The sequence below is a fragment of the Balearica regulorum genome, chromosome 11, assembly GCF_011004875.1.
Source record: "Balearica regulorum gibbericeps isolate bBalReg1 chromosome 11, bBalReg1.pri, whole genome shotgun sequence".
Lineage (NCBI taxonomy): Eukaryota > Metazoa > Chordata > Aves > Gruiformes > Gruidae > Balearica > Balearica regulorum.
Genome location: NC_046194.1, coordinates 14,830,730 through 14,844,928, shown reverse-complemented (window position 1 = coordinate 14,844,928; position 14,199 = coordinate 14,830,730). Strand labels below are relative to the sequence as shown.

At 39.7% G+C, this 14,199-nt stretch overlaps 1 long non-coding RNA gene across 1 annotated transcript; it reads right to left on the bottom strand.

Annotated features, from left to right (window-relative positions):
* Positions 1–1,685: 1,685 nt before the first annotated feature.
* On the bottom strand, positions 1,686–13,510 carry LOC142603291 (uncharacterized). Its single transcript, XR_012837180.1, has 3 exons — positions 13,395–13,510; positions 7,991–8,069; positions 1,686–1,770 (listed from the first exon to the last, which is right to left on the bottom strand). It is a non-coding gene; the product is annotated as an uncharacterized LOC142603291 (long non-coding RNA).
* Between the last annotated feature and the right edge of the window lie 689 nt (positions 13,511–14,199).

The window sequence follows — 14,199 nt, the reverse complement described above, 5'->3', positions numbered from 1 at the left end:
TCCTGAATTGTGTACTTAGCTCCTTTTTCACAAACAGGTTATTTTTTTATTGACATCGTGTCTCTTTTCTAAGAATTAATATGGATTGCAAACTGTGGCTAATGCTTATACAATGTAGATGCTTATCCAATTACTGACTGCAAAACAGTTATGTCACGAGTAATCCGGAGCTCCAGCCTGAAACCCTGGCCATGCTGGAGTCAATATAATTTTTCCATGTGTTCAGTGAGGTCAGGATTTTTCTTGGAAGTACTTTACAGTAGCAAAAATGACTAAGGTCAGGAAATGAACAATAAAAGGGATGGGCTAGTGTTTTCAGGTAAGAGAAATCCACGAAATATTCTTGGCCAACAAGTGGCCTTAAAATACAGAATAACATTCCTTCATATAAGCACTCTTTTAAAGTATACAATCAGCATTAAAGACATCACCTACACTTTTACATTAATAACCTACTCAGGGATTTATTTGTGAAACATACAGCATTGGGGAAAATGTCAGTCAACAGAACAGATGTTGAAAGCTGTAAGAGGCTTATATGGAGATTATATTCACAGTGTATTTCAGGAATCCATGTATATTCTGTCTTCAAATTCTATTAGCTGATGAGTGTCCATCAGCTTATGGGCACCGAGACTCATCTTTGGGGCTCAAGCCACAGAGCTTGGAGAGAAACAGAGCTGGGAAACGAGGAGGCTCCTATACATCCCATACCATTGGTGCCTGTGGACAAAATGCTTCATCTAAAACCATTTAAAGTAGAAAACCAGATCACCTCCCTGCCTGTTACTGTCACATCACAAGAATCTATAAGCAGTGCTAGCTAAAGACATGCGCAAAACTTAAAGCAGCAAATGGACCAATTTAATACAGGCTCTTAACTACTGTGAAAATTAACCATGGGAGATGCGAATTTTTCCCCCACAACCCCAGAGCAGCATGTAATTTAAAAGGGCAGCAGTGACGTGGCTCAGCAGCCAATATTGAAGTCCCACTGCAAGACAGAAGAGCAGATCAGCTACTCTGAATATTAACAGCCTTGAAAAGGAAGCGGGACCAGAAATAAGAAAAGGGGAAGAAGCCAGTTGGTGATCTAGATGAAGAAATTCAAAAGCAGAAAAATGAGGGAAGAAGAATTAATTGGTGTCCATTGCTGCACAATAAATGGAGAGTTACTGCTTGGCACCTCACTTGTGCTGTGTTGTTCCTCTGCAACGACTTGTTTACGTGTCAAAACCCTCAGTTTGAAAAGCAGACCAAAGGAGGATTTGTGTTAATTTGTTATGATTTACATTTCTCAAAGAATACCATTCTTTCCCTGCAGAAAGAAAATAATTTGTCAAATCATACCCGCTCTCCTTTATCATGGTTTGGCTCTCGTTTCCCCATTTGATCTGATGCTGGAGTTTCATCAGGATGTAGCCCCGTGACAAATGTGTGACGGGCAGTACAGCACACAGTGGGCAGGGGGGTATCTGTGAAGGTTTAGGAAAGGCCCTGCCTGCACCTCCATGTTGTGAATCATTCAGCGCAGAGCTGGCTAAAGAAATTCTTGCTTATTTCCTACCACCTCCTCAACCGGACTGACTCACCTGGCCATGTGGCTGTGCACTAAAGAGAATCTGTGGAACGCTTTTTTGACACTTTCTCCAAGTATCTGGTTTGTTTTCAATGAGATCATTTCACTTATGAAGCACCCAGTGCACATTCAGCCACACAGAACGATGAAGGGGTACCAGCGAGAGGACGGTCCTGGCTGCTGCAGAGGGGCTGTGGGGGAAGAGGCAGTGAAGGTTGTTAACCTGGCTTGGGGACTCCAGGTAACATGGAAGTGCTTCATGTATGAACTTTGCTAAGATGGACCCTATTGTGCACCAAAAAAAAGATATTTTCTTCCTTTAGAAGACTGGACATGGTTTATTTAGATGTATTCGCCTATGTATTGATATAATGCATTATCATTATATAAGCATTATCCTTCAATTCCTCTGCTCCTATGTAGCCAAAATGGGCAAGGTCTATAGAGGGACTTTATAATGGCTATTAATTCTAATAAAATAATATTCAGTAACTTGTGATAGGTACTATTTAATCAAAACTCTTGACTTTAGTTTTTGCAATTGATTTTATTATTCATGCTGGTAAATTGGAGACAGCTGCTGAAATAACAAATAGATCTGATTCATGTGATTCTCCTTTTTTAATCTCTTCCCCCCCCCCCACTCCTATGTACTACTCAGCTTCTTATTCAGTTTTGGCTGATTTCTGTCTTTTGTTATCTTGTACTACTAAAAATATATTTTATTCTTTGATCCCATCAACACAATAGATGTACACCTGTGTTCATTAGCAGCAAAAATATCTTGGAACAAAAGCTAAATGAAAACCTTTGTTGATGTATTGAATACATACAGGAAGAGCGCTCAGACCAAGGAGGTGCTAAACCATGGGGTTATGTCGGAATACTTGGCCCCACTGGGGGTTTGGTCAGGCTGTTTACATACTGACTACCCAAAACAGCCTCAGCTTGCAGCAAGCACTGAAAAACAGGAACAAACCAGAATATTGGTCAGATATAGCTAACTGGACATAATGAACAGAGAAAGGAAATATTTTAATTGTAGAAAATCAGTTACAGACAGTTAATGATTAAATTAAATGTTGTTGTATATATTTATTTACGTAATTTTAGGCAAAGTCCTATAGTGTTTTTCAAGGATAAACCAAAAAATTCCAGTGCTGAGTGAAAGACAGCGCAGAGCATTTTTATGAGTAACTAGTAGATAGACAGGACTCTAAGCAACAATCAGAGTTGTAAAAGCAAGATAGAATTCTGTGAGAGAATTGACATAATCTGTTGAGGAACATGAAAAGGAGGAGGACAGAGTTACTGAGTTAGATATAATAGTGAGTCGATGCATTCAGTGTGTCCTTAAAACACAGATCCTCTACATGATTTGTGTCCAAATGCTGTTCAGAGAAGTACTGGAAGGAGCTCATAGATTACTTTGCAACAGGGCAGTCATTGCTGCATTTTACAAAGTGATATTTAGGGAGTCCTTATTACAGGTACCTGATCATTTTCTGAGTGAAAGATTTCTTCTCTTTCTTTATGAAATTTAAAAACCTTCTTGCTCAGGAAATGTCTGCAGAACAGATGCTATTTTTTCTTTGTGGAAGACAGAAGTGTTGCTTGTTGCACGCACAGTTCTATTAACCTGTTCTTAGACTGTCCAGTCACTCAGTTTCCACAGCTGAAGCAGAATGGTAACATCCTTTTAGGGCTTATGTTTAATGCGCTTTCTGAATTTCATGTTGATGCAATGCTTCAGCTGAGCCTTTTTCAGACTATACTAAATTCGTGAGGCAGAATGACAGTGCTTAAGGTTGCTCTGATAACTGCTGAAGTCCATGGAAAAACATCCATTAACTTGAATTGCTGCTGGTCTAAGCCTTTAATGAGAATGGAAGCCCACATTAGGAATGGAGAAGGCACTGCTATTTTGGTGTGTTTCCAAGCTTTCTGCGCAGTAGTGCTGTGTGTCTTACTGCTCTGTACAACAAAGGAATCTGCTGCTGCATTTAAAAACTACTGACCTCATTACACTTTGTACATAGCACCTTTCTTTCTGTAAGATCCCACAGTGCTTAGTGAGATATTGATAAAATGAATTATCTCCAAGGAAGCCTTATTGTGGGCTCAGGTACCATAACCCTTCCTTCAGCAGCGTGCCCTGCCACGGTACAGACGCTGGGTCAGCTGGCAGGGAATGGTTTGCCACCATGCAGACACCATGCACGGCAGCTGTCTCTGGCCCCAGGTTACCTCTTCCACTCCAGCAACTCTTCAGCTACTCACAGCAATTGCACAGCAATAAAATAGTTCAGCGTAGCAAGTGGGTGGACATTAGTTCCATGCGAAACTGCAAAGGGAACATAATTACTGTAGGCAGAATATAATTACTCAGAGTGGAATCTGGCTTGAGCTTTATGGGCTAAAGCTTTCCTTTAGAGACAAGTACTATCGCGATTAAAGAGCATAACCAGTCTGTGCTTTTGTTTTAGCTTTCAGATGAAAGATGGGGAGTTCATGAGCTCTGAGCACCACGATGGGGCATTAGTTCATTCATCTGTCACCTGCATGAGTGCTATTTCATGTTGTACCTTCTTGAATGTGTGCAGCATTAGAGCCTCACCAGATTCAACATCAGTATTCACTGTAAAGCTTTTAAACCAACCCCTGCACTCTGTCCTAATCTTCTGCTTTCTGTTGCCCACCTCCCTGAAAGCAGAAGAGTCTTCAGAGGGACTTATTAGCCCAGGGTCTTCTGTCAGTTTTAAAATTTGCAGATTATTTTGTATTACCTTGCTGAATTGGTAAGATGAAAGATGTTTTATGTATTATTTATGCTGGTCATTCACTAAGCTATATTAATCTCAAAATGAAAATGAAAAAAATCTTTTATTTTAGATACATTATAAGGTTCTGTAGCTCCAGTTCTAAGGTCTAGTACACTGGTTATGTGGCATATTTTTCTTCTGATTGCACTGCACCGGGAGTTGTGTTGGTCAGAAATACAGAGCCAATTTCTATGTGAAATTTGGTACACCTACTACGCACACTCTCAGGATGACAAATGAAGAAGGATTTCAGGAAGAGACCACATTTTCTGGTCTTTATTAAAGTACAGACACAGGATCCAGGAAAGCTGGACTTGGTTTAAAAATATGAGTATGCAAAGGACATATGAGGTCTTTATGTTGGCATTTCGTAATGTTGAGTGACTGATTTCACAATCTTGACATTTCTCTGATGTAGAACTTTTTATGAAACTGTATATATAGATATATATTTCTGAAAATGTAGTAAATGTTTTGAAGATTAAAAGGTAATCTCCTTGCTCCAAAAGGTTCTTACTAATTTGAGGCGTGATGAAATACAGGTAACTGATAAGAAAGAGATGTTTGGAAACCCAAAAGATATGGCATTGGCTCTGGGAATTTGATGATGGGTTGTGTGGATTAATGATTGCCAATTGTAGATGGGGAAACTGATGCACAGAGAGGGAAGGAGCACACAAAGGCTGAGGTTAACTACAAAACTGCATTGGTGCCTCCTTAATCCCCATGCAGTGCTCTATTCCCTTTTCCTCTTTTCTTGCTCAAAACATTTCCTTTTCATTAGACTATCTACTATAGGAAAGGGATTTTTCTGAGCATGAAGTGAGATAGATAATATTCCTTACAATGAAGCAGTCTTTACAAGAAATATATTAATTTTCAGTGCAGTTGTCTATTAAACAATAGTTTCCTTGTCAGTAAAGGTGGGTTTGGGTTTTTTTTTTTTTCATTGTAGGAGAATTGGTGACTTTAGACCTGGAAAGCTGTGTTGGATAGGAGGAAAGAGGGAAAGAGAGAGAGTGTTAAATCATAGTTGATATGGCAGTGTTCTTTCACATCATCATTATTTAACTGCTGTGACATTCAGTCCATGAAAAATAATTGTGTGGTTTTTAACACCTGAAGGCATGAACAGAAATGTGGTTTTTGGTTGTTTTTTCTTTTTTTTGTTTGGTTTGGTTTCTTTTAAATATTACTTTAGAGCAAGAGAAAGGACCAAGATTGACAGCACCTGGAAAGAACAATGCTTTTCTTACCCACACAATATATATAACAGAGGAAGCAGTTGTAGAAACATCCTTGAAAAAGGCCAAAAGCACGATGCAGGGGACTTTGTCATGGGATTAAAGAGAAATTCACTCCTGTGCCTTCCATGTTCCTGATCTCTCTATTCAGATTGCTAACAAGGGTGCTGAATGACTAAGGCCTGCACATTTCTGCCCATCTGTCTCCTAAAATATATTAACACATGTAGCACAAGCCACCACGCACTCAACAGATGGTAACAGCTCCCAATCACTCCTAATTTAACTCAGCTTTGGACTGATAACCCAGAGCTCCCATGAAACTCAAAGGGAATCTTTTGTTTGTTGAGCCAATAAAAATACAAAGCCCTTTAATGTTACCAGTCTTCTGAAATGTTAATTGCGTCATAGACTGTTTCTACCAAACTTTCCTTTTGTTGTTTGGGAAAAGAAACACGCTGAACCAAATTACACTGCACTGCTGGAGATTTATGTGTCAATAAAATTTTCTGGTAGATTCATTTTGGTACCTGGAGCAGTATACCCAAGTCTCTGGGCATCAGAAGCCTGCTCTGGGCTATTTTCCACTTCCACCACCAATGCTTCCTATTCACCTTTATAGCCAGATGCGAGTGTTAGTATGTCCTGACTGGCTTTCTGTGTAAAATATGTACCCGTCTCCTCAACGTGGCTGAGAGTAGAGAAGCTCATGAAGTGAAAGACAAACTTCAGTTGCCGCAGATGTTGTGCCAGATCTAATTTTGGCATCCACACTAGCAGAGTACAGCCAATCACTGGCAAATATCTGGTTTATGCATTAACTCTAGTTCTTGGGAAGGGTTCATACAGACCATGTTTCTCACAAAAGGGTATGCATGAAGAACTTTGTGGCAGCCCAAACTGGCAAATTTATATAGAATAGCACAGTTTTGTATCGACATATCAGCTCTGGTCCCAGGACTGGTGAACATGGTTATTGTTTTGGACCCAGTCTCACGTGTTGCAAGATATTGGGGACCTACAATAATGATAACTGGAAATGAATTTGATACCCCTGGAGGAAATCCAAGTATTTAAGTGAAATTACCTATGGTTCATCTTGTGGTAAACAAGATAAGAATTAAGTCTCTAAGAATAATATTCGTAATGCCTATGATGTGTTACAAACTTAAGGAAGAGAAAATGGTCATTCCTCTTTAAAAAACAAACAAAAAGGAAAAGCCTTAATTGCTTAAATTTCAGCCTATATCATCTCTTTCTTAAAAAAAAAAGTACTGTATTGCAGTGAACAATATCAACCTCATGTTAATTCAAGAATCCTTTAGTGAAATTTTGTGGTATGTTTTATATAGAATATGAGAAAAGATTCCTCTAGACCTATCAGGCAGACTTGTATTTTATGAAAATAGCACCCCACTTCAAAACATTTTTATCCCTCCAAGAGCTTTTACATTAATAAAATGCCAAGTAGAAAGATCATTCAAATGTCTCAAGTAGCCCTAGATATTAAAAAGCTGTATTAGCAGGCTATTTTTTTTAAAAAAAACATGATCTTTACAGAACTTATGGGCAATCTTATGCATTTCTGTTTTTCTTTAATAATGAGTTTCAAGGCAGCTACTTGCAGTTTCTGGGGTACCCTGATTTCAGATGTAGTGTTATTTTGTTTAATGGTCATTTTGTTCTATATGAAGGAATTCAATGCATTTCTTTTACATGAATTTTAATGACGCAGAACCCAATAGATCTGCGTTCATCACTGGATGGAAGATAATAGTTTCCATTGCTCAAAAGGGGTAACATTAATTTTACTAATTTTTTTCATTATCTTTATATTAAAGTAAAACAGAGTTTGATGTACATATGACTTTTTTTCCTTTCTATAACTGTTAGAAGTGTAAGGATAATAATACTTGCCATCTGCTGTAACATTTGCATGTCAAAAGTAACTTGTTCATAGATATCTTACTAAAAGAAAGGAAGAAAACAGCATTTGTTTGTTATTTTATAAATAGCAAATAAATGTATATACAAAGAGTATTCATGAATAAGTACAATTAATTAAAATGCAAAAATTTAACTACAAGTTTTATCCTATACATATAGAAGTTTAGTTATGATACTGATGCTCTCTGTTCTCTCACTACCATTTCCAGATATTTACCATGGGGATAAGAGATCTTCTGAATACCTCAATCCACTATCTTATGCATGCCTGCAAAGTGATGTAAAGCAGGTGAGAAATTGTAGGATCAGACCTTAATGTGATTTGGACAATTTGGTTGAAGTAATTACTGTAATCTCTTTTGAGTCTGTTTTTTTCACTTGACTTTTTTCATAATCACCTTGTCTCTGCAGGGATCCTTGCCTCATCAAGCTTTGTTCGTCTTTTTTTTCTGTTCAAATGGGCTGAGATGAGTCAGTCTAAAAAAGAAGGAAAAAAGAATGAAATATATATTTTAAAGCATCCTCTCTTCTGTTTTCCATTTGGTAAAGTACATTAATACACATGCTTAAGATCTCAGATGTTTGTATTATCTATGTCTTGGAAAATAACATCATAGGCTTCTTGACTAGTTTTCTCTCCTACCCTGATATGCTGAGGTCAGTCATTCACTGGAAAAATATTATTGTTTAACTTAAGATCTGAAGTTATGGGTAGATGCCATTGATGTGGGAATGAGTAGCAGATATTTTTTGTTCTGGAAGTCAGACCACATGATCACAGTGGTTTCCAATTTCAAGACTCTGTAAAAGGAGAAACACTGCCTATCTCCCTGATCTGGATCTCAGCTGGAGCTATATGTGAAACGTGATTGTAAGAGATGATTTTATGAAATCATTATTATCTTTCATCTCTGATTGTAAGAGATGGTTCTATGAAATAATTAAAAACTCGTGGTTTTTTTAAAAATTTCAGCACTGCTGAGAGTCCCAGCCTCAGGCCAGTGCCTTTTTTATGTGACGCGCTGTGTAGACATGCAGTGAAAGAAGCCCTGACGCCATTTCCTCACAGGGAAGGAGTGCTTGGCAGATCACTGCTCTCTTCTTCGTGTCCATTAATTTCTACTCCTGTGCCCTACAGAGAGTTACATATCACACAACAGTTCAGCATGTTGATAATTCTCTTCTGCCCTTTCCTGCATCATAGACAGTTCATTAAACTCTAATTTAAGGCTGGTTTTGAACACTCAGGGGCAATTGCCAGAGCTTTAGGTTATGACAGAAGTGCCTTTCTAGGCTAAGGAGTAAATAATTTCACATGAACGTGACAGAAGGGGACATCCAGACCTTGACTAGATGTAATGTGAACCTTTTATAAATTGTTGACCAAAACATGCTTATTTTCTTCCCACTACACAGCTCCTTTCCATTTGATATTTGCATTAACTAGGTTGACACGGGTTGGGGCAGGGGGAGAGGGCCCTCTGTCCTGAAGTGGTTTTGCAACCTGCGCCCAATTACTTGTCCCTCTTTCTAGACCAAACTTCACCACACTACCCTGGGGAATTCTGGTAGATGTGACAGGTATCTGTGCTTCCAAATCATTGTGAAAGGGCCAGGAAGACAGCACTGCATCCTGGTTTAACACTTTGGCTGCCACACCGTGTTAGTCCTCTGAAAACAACTAACAGTGACAAATGACTGCAAATTGCTTAGCTTTTGCTCCCAAGTACAAAACATACCTTGTACCTGAAATTCAGAAAAAAAAAAAATTTAAGAAAATATTTATTTCAGTTGGGCTGTAAGGACAACTTGCACTGGAGAACTAATTCTACAGTTCCTGTTCCTCCTCTGAAATAAATCTTCAGCTCTCAAGTGACTTGAACGCAAATACATAAATTTATCTTGCTTAACTTTAAACCTACTTGTTTTGGCCACCACTTTGGGAAGTATGGCTCCACAGATTTTGACAAAAGCTGTAGCTTGATTTGCAAACAAACCGTACTAAGTAAGAGAACCTTGGATATTCATTCTAATACAATTCATGCCTTACTTGTAATTTCACTCTTTAAAGAAAAAAGAATGTTTCCTAATGGACTGTTTCTAAATAGAACAGGAAAAAACAGAATAAAAAACATATACTTTTTTTATACTTGTTATAAATGGGCCTGCCAAGTGCTGAATCATTTGCAGAGTAGAGGGTTCAATACACATAATGTAAAACAGCATCTCTAAAATGTTAGTAATAGCGACATTTAAATACTGAATAACATTTCTGGTTGTAGCTGGAGCTTGAGCTGAGAAGCATTGAAAATCTGCTGAAACTGTTTGACCCCACCAAGCTTGTAAACAATATGCATTTTATATTTAAAAAATGTCACCACTTCAACTGCTGGCATTAAGAAAGATTGGCAAGATGTCTGTAAATGTGAATGTGTTGAGCTTGGCCTTTCCCTCCTTGTTACTCACTGGTACAATTACGTTCAACTAAGAATGAAGCAGAACAGCTGCAAGTTTTTCAAATAATTCTTTGTTCATGTCACTTGCATTCTCTGAGCCTCCTGTTTTGATGGTCTTTTTTAGATGAGTACATCCCTATTGCATTGACTATCTTCTTATGCTATATGCATAAATAATTTTAAATTAAATGGTTTGGCTGTTAACAATAATCTAAAGTTGCAGCCTCAATATCACTTGGACTAATCCATTAAACCTCCAAGGCTGCTGTGTGAATCTTGTCATTCTTTTTGGTGGGTGCCGAAACACTCAAAGAGATGGTATTTCAAACCTTCTTTCCCGGTGTAGTTTAATATGACGACTCTGCACAGCGACTGTCCTGCTGCTTAACAAAGCAGGGACCACCACAGCTGGAAGAATGATTTTCTAGAGTTTTGCCTGCATCAACGCTATCTGAGCCTGAGCTGGAATGATTTTTTTGTACCTATTGTGGATCATCATAAAGAGATGTTTCCAGCTACTTGCCAGTATATTTCACGTGCATATTGCATCAGCCTACGTCATCAGCCTATGTGAACTAGAAGGATGTGAAAAAAAAACAACAATCCACAAACAATAATGGTTCAAATACATCATTGTGTATTTTTATAGGATTGATATTGCACAAGAAGTTAATTATCTCACTTAAACCCTTTTAAAACCTTCTACTTTCCTTGAATCCTGAACCTTAGAGAAGTCCCTGGGTTCCTGAGGTCTTAATTTATCTTGCATACAAATGTCAGTATGTTGGAAGAGGCTGGAGTCCTTGGCTACTGATCATCCTTGGGTACTGATTATAGCCCTGGTACTTGGGTACACATACCAGCAGTCCCATACAGCTTTTATCAGATGCACCATGCATTAGCTGTCTTTCAGGCAAGAAGCACCCCAACCATGTTGTAACATTCAGCCTTCACAGGAGGAAACATGATAGTTCTTACTGCCATACAATGGAGACAAATAACTTTTATTATATTTAATAGTGAAAAATACAGATGTGAGTAGTTTTATTACAGTTGAACAAACACAGCTTCAAAGAGATGGGAAACAAGGAGTCAAATGATAAGTTAACACAATGCAGAAAGACTGACTTTTCTTGATAGGAAAACCAAAAAAACCAAGTACAGAAAATTCTGCAGGAGATGGTTCACTGAACAGCATATAAAAAGGTCATAGCATCATCTGGGAGGGAATTTTCCCTACATTTTGTGGAAAGGTTTCATATATAAACTACTAAACAAGGCATATTTAGGCACTGCAGGAGTAGTTCACATTTGATATGGCCTATGCAGTTACTGTCCAATGGATAAATAAAGGTATGTGGGCCAGAGAGCTTGCATAAATCAGCGCGGCTGCCTTGCGTCAGTGGAGATCTGTCTACACCAGCAGCTGAAGTAGGCTGTTATATTTCTAAGACTGTCAAACCTCCAAACCCACTTTGAAAAGTATATAAAACCAGGAAATATTTGCATACCTTTCTCAGCTGTTTTTATAAATACTTACCAAACTTAACTTCTATGTAATATAGTGGTTGTGAAATTACAGACATAACATGCAAGACTGTAACATGTGGGATATGCTTATGGTCTGTAATGATGTTCGGAGAATACTGAAATTGAAAAAGACATTGGTGACTTGCAGGTGTTAGAAAACATTACTTTTCTTTCAAGAGAAACAGTTGATTTCGAAACAGTAACAGCTTTGCAGGTGGATCCCCACTATACAAGAGGATTGCCAAAAGGATTGCTATCTAAATTAGAAAACTGGGCAGTAGAAACACAGGCAAAGAAGCATGACCCTGGTCATATTCCAGATTGGATTTGAGTCACTTGGGCCTTGCCACAGTATCAGTGATTGCAAACTGCTTCCTGCAGAAGTAAGCAGTTCTGTGGCTTATGTGCAGCTTCAATTTGGAAATGCATCCTGGATGTTCCTGTCCTCTGCCTGCCTGCTCACTCTGTTTCAGACAAAGTATCAAAGAACAGTATTCTGCATGTAATTGACCCTTGTATATGCTTCACAGTGACTCAACATTTGTGGCAGGTCTATTTTAAACACGCTAGATTTTGGTGTAGTCTCATGGCACTGCTGGAATGCTAGTCCAAAGACATATTCTCAAAGCATGTGGCAAAACCGTTGTCTATCTGAAGAAAGAGAAGAGTTGCTATAGGAGAAGGGTTTGGGTAACCCTACTGATTTGGAAACCAGACAAAAATAAAATTCATATTTGTTCCTAACTCTCAGTGGTTTGCAACACTCATGACATCATCTGTTCAGAGAATTGTGGTGACATTCAATTTGAATATAGAATTTGTATGAAATATTCCCTCCCTAATACAGATGCTGTATGCTGGAGTTCACAGTTTATTTCACTCCCTTACTGAAAGTGCAGATATTCAGGACCATAACACACACACAAAAAGCTATCTGATACTAATGACCTTACTTGTAGCATGCAAAACAAAAGCAAAACTGTAAAATAAACAAAGGGGATGGGGGTGGCAGTGAGGAAGATGACTACCAGAGATTTGACATAGAGGTGACCTGTTTGCTCCTCTGACTACTGTGGAGCTAATTAAACACAGCATCTCTAGAAATAAAGTGCTGGAGAGAGAGAAAGTAGTCAGTTGCTCTCACTGCATATGTCACTTGGGATTATGATTATAACCATTGCTAAAAGGCAGTTGAATAAGCAAATGTTGTTTTGCAGGAAGTAGGAAAAAAATTCCATCTATCGTACTGTACAGCCAGACATGAAATGTATAATTCTGGTAACGAGCACTGGAAGTATGAGCTATGTTTTAAGCCATTTGACTTATATTTTAAGCCTCCCTTCCCCCACTCTGTTTAAAGAGAAGGGAAAATGATTTTACGTAACAAATGCATTTTGTTGATATAAGAGCATGTATCCCAGGCTTTATGCTGTAAACTGTCTCAGTGCTTTAATGCTTTTGGGCTTTGGTAATGCTGTGTTGCTTCCTTCATCACCGGCCACGCTACCTCAGCCCTGCACCCAGGACAGTGCCGACTGCCCGACAGAGGAATGTGTTTGAATCCCAGTTTTTAATTCATTTTTGCTTTTAAGTTTCCAATGCTCACTTATTTTTTCCAGGGATCTGATGAGACTGCTACAAAACCCAGACCTTCTGAACCGTGAGCCCATAACCATAACCGTGACGTGTGTGGGCTGTCAGCCTCACCCGGTCTTTGGAGTGACACCCGTGCTCCTTCAGACCTGGGACGTCCCAAGGGCTGAAGGCCACAGGAGGCACCAGGTACCATAAAGGAGCTGCAGTGCTTTTCGCTCACCATAGTTTCAGCTCCTTTTCCTCAGAGAAACCTTACAAAACAGAGGCGGACGGGTACGGTGTACGGTGTGCTGGGCCTGACCCTCTGCCGCTCGGCCCGCGGGGGGGCTCGGGGCGGCTCCTGCCGGCCCCATTGCCCTTGCCCTTGTCCCGGCCCCTTTGCCCCAGCCCCGCTACCGAGGCCGCAAACTCCCTCCTGAAGCGTTTCACCTTGCCGAACGGCACTGCCGCGCTGCCCCTTGCTTTGCCTCATTCCTGCCACAGGAGGGGGTGCGAGGGGCTATAAATCAGCGGGGCGCCCATGGGCGCTTTCCCTTCTCTGCCGCTGTCCGCCGCTGTTCCCGCCTCGCCAGGCCCCGGGAGCCTGGGCGCGAGGGGTGGCTGCTCCAGCTGTAACATAAACACCCATCTTTTGGGGTCACTGTCTGTCCTGATTCCCCTGTTTGTGTGAGGGTGTCCCCTTGTACCTGTCCTCTGGGTAGCCCAGCCCCGCTCCTCTCCTCAGGTGAGGTGAGTACAACTGAGGGGCTTCCATACCCAGAAGCTTCCCTGTTTTTTTCCCCCCATGACATCAGTTAGTCTTAAAAACTCAAACCAAAAAAGCTGCAGTCTTTCCTCCTTCCTTTATATGTTACATTATTGCTGGTGAGACACTGAGCTGGTGAGTTGTTCAGAGCTCTAAAGCTGCACCTGAGATACAGAGGGAAGCTGCCTCGCTGCCCTGTGCCAAAGGCTAAAGCCTATGGATTTTTTTTTTTTAAACAAAACAATATGAAGACCACCTTCTCTTTTTCACCGTTTGCTTC